Source organism: Dermacentor variabilis, chromosome 1 (assembly GCF_050947875.1).
Source record: "Dermacentor variabilis isolate Ectoservices chromosome 1, ASM5094787v1, whole genome shotgun sequence".
NCBI lineage: Eukaryota > Metazoa > Arthropoda > Arachnida > Ixodida > Ixodidae > Dermacentor > Dermacentor variabilis.
The window spans coordinates 25,262,674-25,275,773 of NC_134568.1; the positions used below are offsets into that span (position 1 = coordinate 25,262,674).

At 43.0% G+C, this 13,100-nt stretch overlaps 1 protein-coding gene across 5 annotated transcripts in view; it reads right to left on the reverse strand.

The window, feature by feature from the left end:
- Positions 1–1,612: 1,612 nt before the first annotated feature.
- Positions 1,613–13,100, reverse strand: part of Cip4 (formin-binding protein 1-like Cip4) — a 229,337-nt gene continuing 217,849 nt past the window's right edge. For all 5 annotated transcript variants that reach the window (XM_075685694.1, XM_075685677.1, XM_075685668.1 and 2 more), the window contains exon 15: positions 1,613–5,580. The gene's annotated coding sequence lies outside the window, so the exon portion shown is untranslated. The remainder of the gene's footprint in view (positions 5,581–13,100) is intronic.

A 13,100-nucleotide genomic window follows, 5' to 3' on the forward strand; every position in this document is an offset into this window, starting at 1 on the left:
TGAAAGTTCACGCCGTGTGTGTCAGATGTGCCTTTCTGTTGTCCTTGTTCAGCTTGCGTTAAAACAAGATATGCTGTACCAACAAGCTCCTATAGCTATCCTCATCGGCTAGTTCAAAGGCAGAGCCTTCAGGTTCACAGGCGCCTTCTTGTCATGCTGATTACAGTTCACCACGAGTGGGGTTGTTGCAGTTAATTGTCGACATTAAATTGTTTGAGATAAAAATGTTTCCACCCAATAGGACTTCCCACCTTCGTGCTCCTTTTGAGGAGACAATTTAGTTAAACCGGCGACTCAGTGGAAACTTTCAATTGCGGTCAAGCGCGATTGGGGTCGAATTACTGCAACACAGTTGACACTGCACAAGCTAAGGAAGGGAGCCAACCGGAAACGAGAAATTCGATCTGGATCGGGCTTGATGGTGATCGAAAGTGCGCCGTATGAAAACGGCATTACGGTGCTGGTTAATGAGCGCCACCCAAAATCGTGCTGAAAAGAAAAAGAATAAAAACAATCATAAAACTGGCTTCGTTGTTTTACGTTCACCTGACCAGCGCTGGCAGAGGCGATCACGCCATTTGTCCGATAGATGATCAATGCAAGAACCGAAATAAATGGGCGACTGCTCAAGCCCCAACAGCCACGAGTTCTAATGTGTGGTTAGTTACAAATTAACAAAGCAAACTGCAGCCAGAACATGCAGGGCTGTTCTTCGGAGATTGCAAATTCGTGCAGGCTTCAAAACTAGTAATTTTGACTGCTGCTATTGCTCCATGCACATACTGATACTTGATACTTACATGGCGGCTATTCCATGGACGAGTTCCGGCACTTGCACACAGACAAAAAAGCCACTTTCGTAATTCTCGAAAATATGCATTGCAATATCACTACAGAAAAAAATTTATTTCCTTGCAAGCATGATTCCAATTGGAATCACTGGTACTTGATAGCCCTATTTGCTGGCCTGCGATCATACATAACATCTACAATATTTGTTTCTGCATAGAATGTATTCCTTCTCCAAGAATAAAAATATTTATGGGTGTGGGCAACAACTCGTGAAAGAGAGGTGTTGCATGAAAAATGCCTTCTCTCCAAGCCTTACAAATGTACAAAGTGTCAAATAGAAAATTGCCTTGTCTTGAGACACACTAGAAGGACTCCCCATGGAGACTGCACTCAGTGGCGAGTCAGGGCAGAGGTTGCACACACAATGTCACTGCGATTTCACTTCAAGGAGTGAACCATACATGAAAGAAAAAATCAAGAATTTAAAATAACATGCAACTCCTATGGGACTTCCAGAAAAATCATTCAAGAAATGGATGCAACAAACATTTAGCCTTGTGTTCAGCTACCATCCTCTTGCACATTTTTGTCTGCAAATATCACATTTTTATAGCACATACGCAAAATTCTGCCACTGAAAAGCTTACCGTGTCCAAACAAGGTGCCGAGGGCCCGCCGGAAATGCTCACAATAGAAAAAGCATAGGGTTTTCGTTGCTTTTTGTGCATGCACTTTTACACGCTTCAGCAGAAATAGAGAAAGATCCCCATTCTCTGTTTCTGCATGCAGCACAACAAATCTCATATTTAGGAGCAAGAGACACATACGTCAACAATTTTTATTGTCATTCATAAATGTAGCTGGGACATCAACAGATATTGGGTGGGAGAAAACACGCACAAAAAAAAAAAGGCGGCACGAAAAATCACAGCAGCAAGGCAACTTCACCATTCACTCACATGCACATTCAATTTACTACAGACAATCTGCAAGCGCTTTTTTTTTTTCTCTTGCACAGCACAAAGACCTTCCATTTAGTCATCCAGGTTCGAATATTAAAGGCTATCTTCACACCCCTGCACACTGCTGGCTCACTATGAGACATTAATACTTTAAGATAACATTTAAACACATTTTTGCCGCCATACTACCTAGGGCACACTTAACTAAAGAAGCACTAAAATATCCCACCATAAAGTCATGGTTGGAAAAAAAACAATGAAAACAGATATTAAGGGAAGGAGAGGCACACAGTTTTTTGCAATGAATACATTTGTGTGGCTTTTGCAAGAGTCGCACACACCCGGTCACTGACAAGTACACATCTGTATTTACATAAATGTTACACAATACGTCGTTTGTTCAGGACACTGCGCTGTTGATGACAGCACCAGCCAGTAGACATCATAAAAATATGTAGCTCAAGAACTGCAGCACTTTACATTCACACATGATCATTCTCTCGTACTAATTAAAAACAGGAAACAAGCCACTGTAACTAAATGAAAAGTGCACTCCTTGCAACTAGCCTCCATGGCTTCTTTAGGAGCACACAATAACAGTTCGGTTTGAGAAATAAAAGCTCCATACATGCAACACAGAATCTTGTAACAAAACAAGACACGACTGGGTCCTTACGCAGAGTCAGCGAAGCTTATCTGCCAAGTCACTCGCAGCAGGAGAAAAACACAAGTCAAAGTCTGCACACTGTGCAAATTTTTTTGTTTGTCCCACTGTTGCTGATTGCAAGCAAGTCTAGAGGAAGCAGGAGATAAGAAAGCAACTGAAAGTCTTGGATATGTTTTTGTGACAGACAAATACCAGCACTCTTGGGACCATTTGCAGAGAGTAGTATTACTCTCTATATTAAAAAAACAAAACAAAAAAACATTGCAAGCGCTTAAAAAGCTAGGTATGTTACTTCAATATGCAAAAACGAAGAAGAAAAAGTTAAACATAAAAATAGACGACAGATCATGACGCAACTACACTCCATGCATGGCATGCAAATATAATTTGAGAAAACATTTTGGCGGGGCGCCACGCTGTTGTAAAAATAAATGAGAATGCTCATCTCTACAGTATTTCGTCCCCATCTAATGGGCCACTTGGACACTTGATAAGAGTTGCACATATTTACATGTATGGCGGACCACAGCGTCACCTAGTATATGCTGAACAAGAATATCTTCCGTGTGCACGCAACACAGAAGGTGAGTCCGACTATAAAATGTACAGACCGCTTCCCACAAGGTTAGCTTACTACTAGCCGCGAAGTATTTGTGTGGCTTATTAGTAGGACTGTCAGCCAATGCTCAAAAGGCTGCATCTTCTTGCCTTCGAGGTTTTAAAAAGGACCACCGAGTGGCAAGTTGTGAAAACTAAGAGCAACACACCTGTATGCAAAATGATTGATGCAGACATCTATGGAGCCTGCAACACATTGATTAGGCAACGCCTTTGAAGTTCACAAGTTAAGAATAGTATGAACCATGTTGACACAGTCAAACCCAAGTTGGCACGAGTCCAATCAGAAATATATTTCCCACAGAAGTTCAAAGCGAGCAATTGTTCACTAGGCCAGCTTTAACATAGAAGAGGTGGAAACAGAATGTAAGCAAATGAGTTCGACTCTAAAAAACGGCCCACAACATCACCTTTGCATGAAGGTGCATAACAATAGTTATTGCATGGTGGAACAATGAATGTATGTCGTTAACCTTGTGGCAAGTTCCATTTAGCAAGAGTGGGGCAAACAAGTTTATTCTAGTCGATGCAGCAGGCAGCCACCCAGCGCACTACAACAACCATGCACAACTGCCACTGCAGTTCTCGTGAAGTGTACTACCACCATCTTCGTATGTGTATGGCACGCACATATTTCAGCGCAGGGAGAGTACCTTCTCACACAACTAATGCACACACAACACTAGCACACACACACATTCCAGATGGACTGCAAGCCTTGCAGCTGGTTGGGCACAGTAGCAAAACAGTTTTGTGCTTTTAAAGCACATGGAAAAAATAACCTTTGAATTTGCACATAATACAGTCAATGTCAAAAATAGAAAGAGTTCCACAAAAGAGAGTTCAACAGCGGTGCAAATGTTTTTCGCCTGCTTCCAGCACCTCAGTAAAGCATTTGAGTAACAAGTGTCAGCAGTTGGTTTCCCAAAACCTAGGCATATCGAGTGAAGCCAAGCGTAGTGCTCATAAAAGCATGATGTGGACCTTGCGCACACACGGCTGAGCTGGTGTTGCTCCTAATGCCGCTTGCTTTTGACTTCGGCTAAAACAGCGACATCCCATCTGATACACTGCAGGCCCCTTCAGCTTGAAGGTAGCGCAACTTCCACGGTATTTGAGTATAGAAAGTTCTACGAAACGATGTAGTCAAAATGTTTCTCTTCAATGCAACCTCTTCAATATAATGAGGAATTCCTGCATCTCGGAAGTCTGTATCATTACAGTGAGAGGCTACTCCTTATAGTCTGCTAGAAGCGCAACTCTTGGTTCTTCTCGACATGAACATACCCGAAAGTGGCCAAATGAACGGAACTCATTGGGCCTGTGCAGACACCCTTGACCACCATCTGACAATGGTGCTCGTGTCACTATCAACAATTCTTGTGAAACAATAAGGAAATTGCTACTGCCTCATTTTAGCAGTGACAGAAAAGCCACTAACAGTACATGGCCATAGACTGGCAGTTTTGCAGTAAGCATCCAAAAGGAAGTTGTCATTTCTCACTACATACTGTATAAGAAGGAGACAAATGGCCAGCTGCAGACATGTTTTAAAACCAGTATAACCTAACGCCATTTTCAATATAAATAGACAAAAAAAGAAAGCATACAAGGCACCGCCAAGTGTACCACTTGGGTTGCACATTCTCAGTTAGTGACCTCGGGAGAGGACGTTTGAAATTTCAGGCGGTGCTGCTCCATGTGCCACGTGTTGCTGCAGTGCATTTACTTCAGCAAGTCTGCTCACAGTGTCATTAGTGGCAACACTGAAATTCACTGACCACCTCAAATGCTGACTGCACAAGTCAAGAAGAAAGATGAAACAATGCACGCTCTCAACTATATACAATTTAGCATAACCCAGATGGGAGCACACGGTTCCGGCCATTTCTAGAGGACTGTCTCGTGCATTATTACTAGTAGTAGAAGGGATTGGGGCAAGCACCATTTCACCTTTCTTGGCCTCGCGGAAACCAACATACAACTGCAACAGACATCCCCCTTCTCCCTCCCTAAAAATAAAGCTAGGTGCTTCCAAAGAAAGCATTTAAAAATGCAGGCCTTAAGTTTCTTTTTTTTTTTCGTTCCTAAGTGAACTCAAATTCAGCCATGTAAACAGTTCATACAAAGCCTCACATTTCTCCATTTCTGTCCATAGTCACACATGCACACACACGCACACAATACATAGAAACAGATATGAACTAGTAGATATACAAACGCTCAATACAATTTCGGCACTATCAGCCTTCTCCCTACATGAGCATGTGACTAAAGAGAAGGATCAGCTACAAGTGCATTTCTGCCCCCCCCCCCATCACTTTTTTTCTCTCCCTCTCCAGCTGTGCAGCGGCAGGCGATAAATTAAAGTGCTGGCATCCCTACGTGGCCACTGGTACCACAAACGAAGGGAATACTGAGAGCGTTGAAGCTGTGGCTTCCACCTTTCCTTTCTGCAGCGGCTTCTGCTGCTCAGAGCCACTCTTCCCTGTCTGATCCATATCTGGCGAAGAGGAATGCACAAAAGAACCAACAAAGGACCTGCGAGAAAAAGCATACACAATTCTTTGTAGCCCAAAAAGAAAACAAGTTAGACATGGTGTGTCATGCCGTTGGAAATTCAGAAACAGTTTCACCAATACGAAAGCATCATGCCTTAGATTTTATCCAAAATGGCAGCTCACATTGTATGTGAAAAAAAAAAAAAAGTAATTCTCAGCCTACTTTTGTGCTGACTGCAACCGCTGCAATTTGTGAAAAGCATGTCAGGTTTCCAAATGTTAGTGCAAAGGTTGTCAGAGAGGTAGCTGGTTGAAATGATTTCATGTGAAGCATTCCACTGCACACACCTCTCCCACCAAAGATACCCAGTTTCAGCCTCCCCTAGGAAGATTTTCAAGTGAATATGGTAGCTCAATATGAATGATTACAGTATAGCTACCCCATTCTAACATGCATCTTTCTCTTTCCAAGAAACCTGGTCCATAAATTGCGAAGCAAAGTGTCGTTAACAAAACCAAAACCGCATTCATGGCAGTCACAACAGCATATTGTCAGAGTCAGCCTAGCCAGTGTCATTGCCATTGCATCACAAGATGGCAATGACAATGACACTGGATTGATAGAATAAGTTGCCCAATTTTCAAGCCACATGGCAACAATGCACCGATTTCGGTCTTTCCTTACAGAAACCCACTCAAATGTTAACGGGACAGACAAACATTTAGAACATCAATTGACATAGCCTTGCTCATGGAAAGATCATGTTTTGCATTGACTGAAAAAAGAACTGTTTTACTCCTTAAACAAGGATTTATATATTTCCTTCTTCACAAAATATAGCAAAAGATGACTTTGGTGCCCCGACGCAGTAAGAGCATGACAAAAAAAAAATGGGATGCCCTATCACATGACCTTTTAGTGCATGCAGCTCCTTGGCCTTTCTAAATATTGAAATGCAGTACATCTTTTCATATTATGTTTTTGTCTGTAACTTGCAATGCCAAGCTACATTATCAATTGTTATGAGTAGAAGAGTGGTGCCATGGCCTCCGAGATTGGGCAGCGCACATTGTAATAGCCTGTTCTCGGAGGCCATAGTGGCACTGTGAGAACTTGTGCATATGGCCGAAAGAGGGCACTACACTGCCATTAGCTAGCACCAGGATTTGCAGCAGCCACAGAGGCAACAACTTATTACCGCAGCAGTTTATTGTCTGAAGGGTAAAACAGTCAAAATGCGAATGGTTAATGAAAGTTGCACTCGCTTCTGTGAAAGCCGCCCATCGTTCTGCTTTCTCAATTTGCGAGGTGGCCTATGAGCACTGCTTTCACTTCTTAATGCTGCTGGCGTCGGTGTTCTTTTTTTTTTTTTTTTTGACATTGCTCGACTTCTGCTCGCAAAATTTCCACGCGCTTTTGGAAGTGACTGCTGCAGGTATAAACACTTCCAAGGATGAGCATATTGTTGAGTCATAAAAAACTGGGTCTCAAAAGTTGGGTGTCCGTCCCTTTGAGTTATTTTACATGCTGAACTAGCATCGACAAGTCACACCACAAGCTTTTGGTGTTCTGCTGATCTGCATGTGTCACAGAACGAACCAGCAAAGTGGTTAGTCTAGATGTTTGGCACCATCCCAGTTGCAGTTGTCCCAGAGTCATTTGATAAATACAAAATATCAAACACACAATGAAATGTACAGAGGGCAACAAGTTGTGGTTCATAGACAGCAATGAAGTGCTGTCAGAGTGATGATCATGATGGACGTTGAGCCTAAATAAAGTTCCATTCTGTAAAGGTTCATAAAGCGCTGGTTTTATCTTTTTCTTATTGTCAGAATCCAAAGTGTACCACGTTCCTCTTGCTAAAAAGGTGAGTGTGCATTAGACAGCTACTTTGTTCAGGTGCTCTGATGCCATTTATACATTTTCCCGCTTTAAAAATTTAATTATGGGGTTTTACGTGCCAAAATCACGATCTGATTATGAGGCGCACTGTAGTGGGGGACTCCAGAATGATCTGGGCCACCTGGGGTTCTTTAACGTGCACCTAAACCTAACCAAACGGGTGTTCTCGAATTTCGCCCCCACAGAAATGCGGCTGCTGCGGCTGGGATTCGATCCCGCGACCTCCTGCTTAGCAGCACAACACCATAGCCACTAAGCAACCACGGCCGGTAATTTTCTGATTTGAATGCACAAAAAAGGGAGTGCGTTCAGGGGGTGTGCTAAAATCTGAAATACTGCCAAATTAATCAGCAGTAAATTTCAGCATTTCTTCTGCTTCCTGCTCAATTCAATCTGCTGGATAATTTAAACAATTTTGTTGGTCCCGCCAGGATCAATTTAACAGAAGTCAACTGTGATAAGAGTTTGATACCACTAAATGCTGATTTAAGAAACCAAGGCAACCATAGTAGCGACATGCTGGAATTAAGTTTCATTTATGGATAGCTCAGCAAGCCTATGACTAATTAATTACTAATTACTACATTCATGAATTTTAACTCAGATAAAATTTCATTAATTTTTGTATACAAATGTACTCTCTATGGCCAGAAATAAAGGCGGTCAAGTTCTTTTCATTTTCCTTGATGCAGAATGGTGTTTGGGCTTTCTAGGTTTAACTCTTCAACATACACGTCGGTGATACACTTGACCTACCAGTTCATATTAAGGGAAAACGAGTCACAAAATAGTAACTTTCTTTTCAGAAATAATTTTTCAGATTTTGGTTGCGTTATTACCGTACAACATTTTACCTTTATTTGCAGAAAAATCAAGGTGTTTCTCTGACCAAAAGACTGCAAAAAATTATTATAGTACCCCTGTCTCATGGCAAATCTAATGTCATTTCCAACAAATGACGCTTGTTGCAATTAATGTCATTTCACAGCGCGGTGTCGCACGGTGAAAACTAATGTCATTTGAAAATGGTGACAATGACGATAGTAAAAAAAAAAGACATGCAAAAATGGCCTCAAAGCCACTTTTGTCCAATAGTTATTTTCCAATATGCTAAATTCCACTGTAATATGTGGTCAACCTTTTCATGCCATGGTGTTCAATCACTAACTTGTCGACATTGCAAACGAAGTGGAGTCAAGCCAAGCCAAAGATAAGGCAAGCAACATGGCAAAAAGCATGATGGGCGCACCCGCTACATCTTCTAAAGAGGAACGAGAACGGCAGTTCCATGTCATCACCGTTCTGATGTGCATGCGGGCTCCTAATATCCACATTCTTGGCCACAAGAAAACACGTGCATGCATTTATGTAAAGTCAATCGAAGTGGCCGCAGCCGATGCGAACCAACACGACTGCCACAGCGAAATCTAAAGACGGCTGTCTAGTCACTGGATTGAGAGTAGCTTTCTGTAATTAGGCACTGTGATGCACTTCAATGTCGTTAAAGTAATAATTAGGCAATAAAATTGATAGAATAATGGTTAGTTTTTGTTAAAGAAAAATATCATGTACTGTTCGCCAACCTGACCGGTACGCTCGTGGTGTCGGGGACACACATTTTGTTCCAAAACTGGAAAACTGATTCGTTTGTAAATTTATTTTCGACAAATGTCATTACGTTTTACCGTGTGACAGCAAACAAATGGCATTATCAGCAAATGTCATTTGTTGTAAATGACATTAGATTTGCCATGCCACAATTGAGGCATGGTAGCAGCATTATTTTTCCATTGATATTCGACCGGTGATGATCACAACCACAAGTTTTAGTAAGTGTTCCTGGTTTAAGTTGTGGGGATGCGCGACTCTTGCGCGTCCCCTGATATGTTTTTCCCGCATAGCGCGTCTCCTGTAATCCGGCTTCGCCGCGTGGCCTGGCGCCCACGGCGGTCGGAGTGGTTGAGGCGCAGTACGAGAGATGGCGCGAGTGTTGCGCTGCTAATGCCACCGACAGGCGGGGTTACTTGGGCGTCGAAAGACAAGGCGCTCTCTCTTGGGTTCGGGACAGCAAGCAGTACGGACGTGCCGTGCCAAGCGTGCGCCGATCCATGCTTCTGCGAGACCGTCTCGCGTGGCCGCCTTGGAACGCGCCACCGTTCGCGTGACCGTACACACGAATGACCAGGCGTTGGGATCCAGCATGGGGCGAACATATTCGCTCGCTATCCGGTCGCGGTGAGTCGGACTTCTAGATTTGTCGCGCGCCCATCGGCATGTTTTGTGGATAGCAACTCGGCTAGCAGGCATTGATCTATGATAGGTGTAATAAATGCCCTTGTGATTGTTTGCACTACTGTGTTGTCATTCCTTCGTCCCAAGAGTACGGGTGAGAGACTCCACAAAGTACAAGCAAGCACTAGCCCTAGCTGAGCCAGCACCAGCTGCAATTTCCACCAGTGCTCAGGTGCAGGACATGCTTCCTGCAAAGGAGAGGCTGACAGATGAAGAGCTGCTGCCTTGCTGTGTTCAAAGCAAAACCCAAAATGCATCCGAGTCTCAACAGCAAGATTTTTTTTTGCTGTGCCCAAAAAAGATTTGCTTCAAGCACTGTTATGAAGATAGGGCGCTTCTATAGCCCTCCTGCGGTTCAACAAGGGCAACAAAGACTGAGGAAGTTCTACAGTAAGCTAGCTTGCAAGGATTCTGAGGGTATCACCTATGCAGAAGGATAACTTTCAAGTTTAACTCTTCTTCTGGATAATGTAGCCTCTGTTCTAGGGAAATTTCATGCAAATTTATCATCTGCGACAGTAATAAGAATGTGCAGGAAATTTCCACTTTTTGATCAGTCTTGTGCTGTTTTTGCTACTTGTGCCCAAAACTTGTTGTACTTAATGCGACTCAATCTCAGCCAAATTTCGCATGCGCATGCACAAGGACTCGCAGAATGAAACTATTTAGGCTTTACTGTAATATACAACAACTTTGGTCATGTGCAATATAAGAAACCAATCATAAATGTTCTCAATACAGTCAAACCTCGATATATCAAACCCGGATATATCGAATTATTGCGTATATCGAACACTTTCTATACCACCTAGAAAACCTCATGCATTTTCAATTTTTTATTTTGAACGGGGTCGGACATAAAATGGATATAGTGAACTCTGCCAACCCAGACCACGTGCGCTCTGTTGTCAGGCGGCGAGTTTTCCCACAACAGCTCGAAGATAACGGTGGCGTGATGGGCGTTCCCGATTGCTGCGCACTATAGCTGCACACATCGATCGCGCTAAGGGCGCCATTTGAACGTAGCGGCGTATACACACGGCAGCCGTGGCTAGTTTGACCAAGATCGATAAAGTCAGCAACGTATTGCATTTGTCGCACTGACTCCTCCTCGGTGCCGTGCTCTGCACCTGCCGTGCCTCGCGAGAACTGGCAGATTGCATCCGCAAAGACGCGACAGCACTCGCTCACTGTGCTCACTCATAGACACCTTAATTTGCAGACGCCACTAGGTTATTGCGAGTGTTTCAAAATGCTTCCATTGACGAACGTTAAGATCGCAGCAAAAGTAGCAGCCAAACGAAGACGCTGCCAAGGTTGATGCCACGAGCGCTGATGTTGCCCCGCTCCGGACTTCAACTGAGGCTGCTGTAGCTGCTTTGGCCCTTCTACGCTGCTACTGTGGTGCAATAGAGGGCACTGGGCTATCGCTTGTGGATCGTCTATTTTATGTTGAGGACTCCGTGTTTAAGCACACTGCTGCCAATAAGAAGCAAGCTACACTGCTGCAGTACTTTCAGCCAAATAAATACTTTCTGTGAGGCTTCAAGTAAGTATTTACTGCGCCACAATTGGGGCGCAATGGGGGATCCTTGTTCGGAGCGTGCGTTCGGTTGCGGCGCGCGCGATTGGCCTAGACCGCGCCAACTTTGCGCGGCTGATGAAGTTGGCGCTGCCTACCCGAATTGCATGCGGCACAATCGAACGCGCGCTCCCGGCTGGCGTTAGCACGTCCTAGGCCAATTGCGTGCAGTGCAGCCGAACGTGGTGCTCCGAACAATGGTCTCCGATCGTTCATTGGTTGATTTGCAGAAGCTTTTGAGACATTTTTTACCTTATTTTATATAGTGAATTCTGACTATATCGAACTATTTCGCGATCACAGCACTGTTCGATATATCGAGATTTGACTAACTCAATAGTCGAGATTAACAATATTTTTCTTTGAACAGAGCAGACACAAAAATAATTTTCGAACTTACTTGCAATGAGTCCTATATGAGGAGTATGAGACACTATTTTATAACGCTCTCCTAGGCCTAATATGAAGCCCCAAACTGGCACAAGAGTGTTGCCACTTTCTAGGGGAACAGAAACATACCCAGACAAGATATTGAGAACTAATAACACATTTGAAAGTAAGAGATTAAACTATATTCTACATAACTTTCATACAGATAGCTTTATTATAAACAACAACTGATCTGATGCGCATCTCCCCTTATATCACCATAGACTAGCCCTACTTGTCAAGACCACAGTTCCTTTTGCATTGCTCACCAGCAATCTTCAATGTGTCTGAGGTTACAGTTTCAGCTCCGCTTGTATAATCTATGTAGTAGTTGTCCATAGTGTCAATAGCAACCATTGTGTGTGTTACAGCCACCAAATTATGTGTATGACTTCAGCACATACAGATCTCACTCTGCATCAATAAACACGCTCTAGTGATCTTGCTTCATTTTCTGCCTGCCTTTCTTTCACTTTGCTCGATAATTTGGTGCCGTTGCTGTCCTTAATCTCACCCCGAATCCCCCAGCCACTTTGCTTATGTTCCACAGACACCAGAGGCTGCTCATCTCAGTGCATACAGCAGCCATATTATTTTGTGGCTTACATTCCTTTCCCTATCATGTGTTTAAATTTTATTGAACCCCTTAAATTTCATGGCAAATTTATTTAAAAATTTTTCGATATTTTGCACCAATTTTTTCTAAAATATATGCCAGGAATGCCTACTGCATTTCTACTGGTACTGTTGAAAAAAAATACCAAAAGTCAGTGTGTATTATATATTTGTCAAGATTGCAAGAAACTGCACATACAAACATGTGCAAAAATTGCGGAAATTTCACGGGTTAACATGTCATCGGAGAATGCTCGCTGTGATGATGAGTTACCTCATCATCAGCAGTTATTAAGGGGTTAACACACACCCATCCCTGTTTTGAGAGAAAGGCTCCTTCAAAAAAAAAAAAAATTGTACTCAATATTCCAGTGAAATAAAATTATGAATCATAATGCATTTTTTAACGAGAGCATTATGTGCAAGAATTTGGCACAATAAGAAATTGGGGAAATTTCGCGGAGTCCTTTCAGAAAGACCATTGGGGCTCAAGGCAAAAGACATGCCACAAATGCTCTAGCGTTGGCTCTCTCACAGATGCTTGATTTTAGTGTCGCGAACCTATTTGTAGGCCATGAAAGCACTGTAGTGAAGCACTTGAAATTCTGATGATATGTCATTTTTTAATGTCAATCCACAGTTCTTTCCTGCATGTCTGTGTATAACATGGTATGTATCAGCCATTGTCCGAACCATTCACTCGTCAAGGACATTGGTGGAAACGGAACTCTGGGAG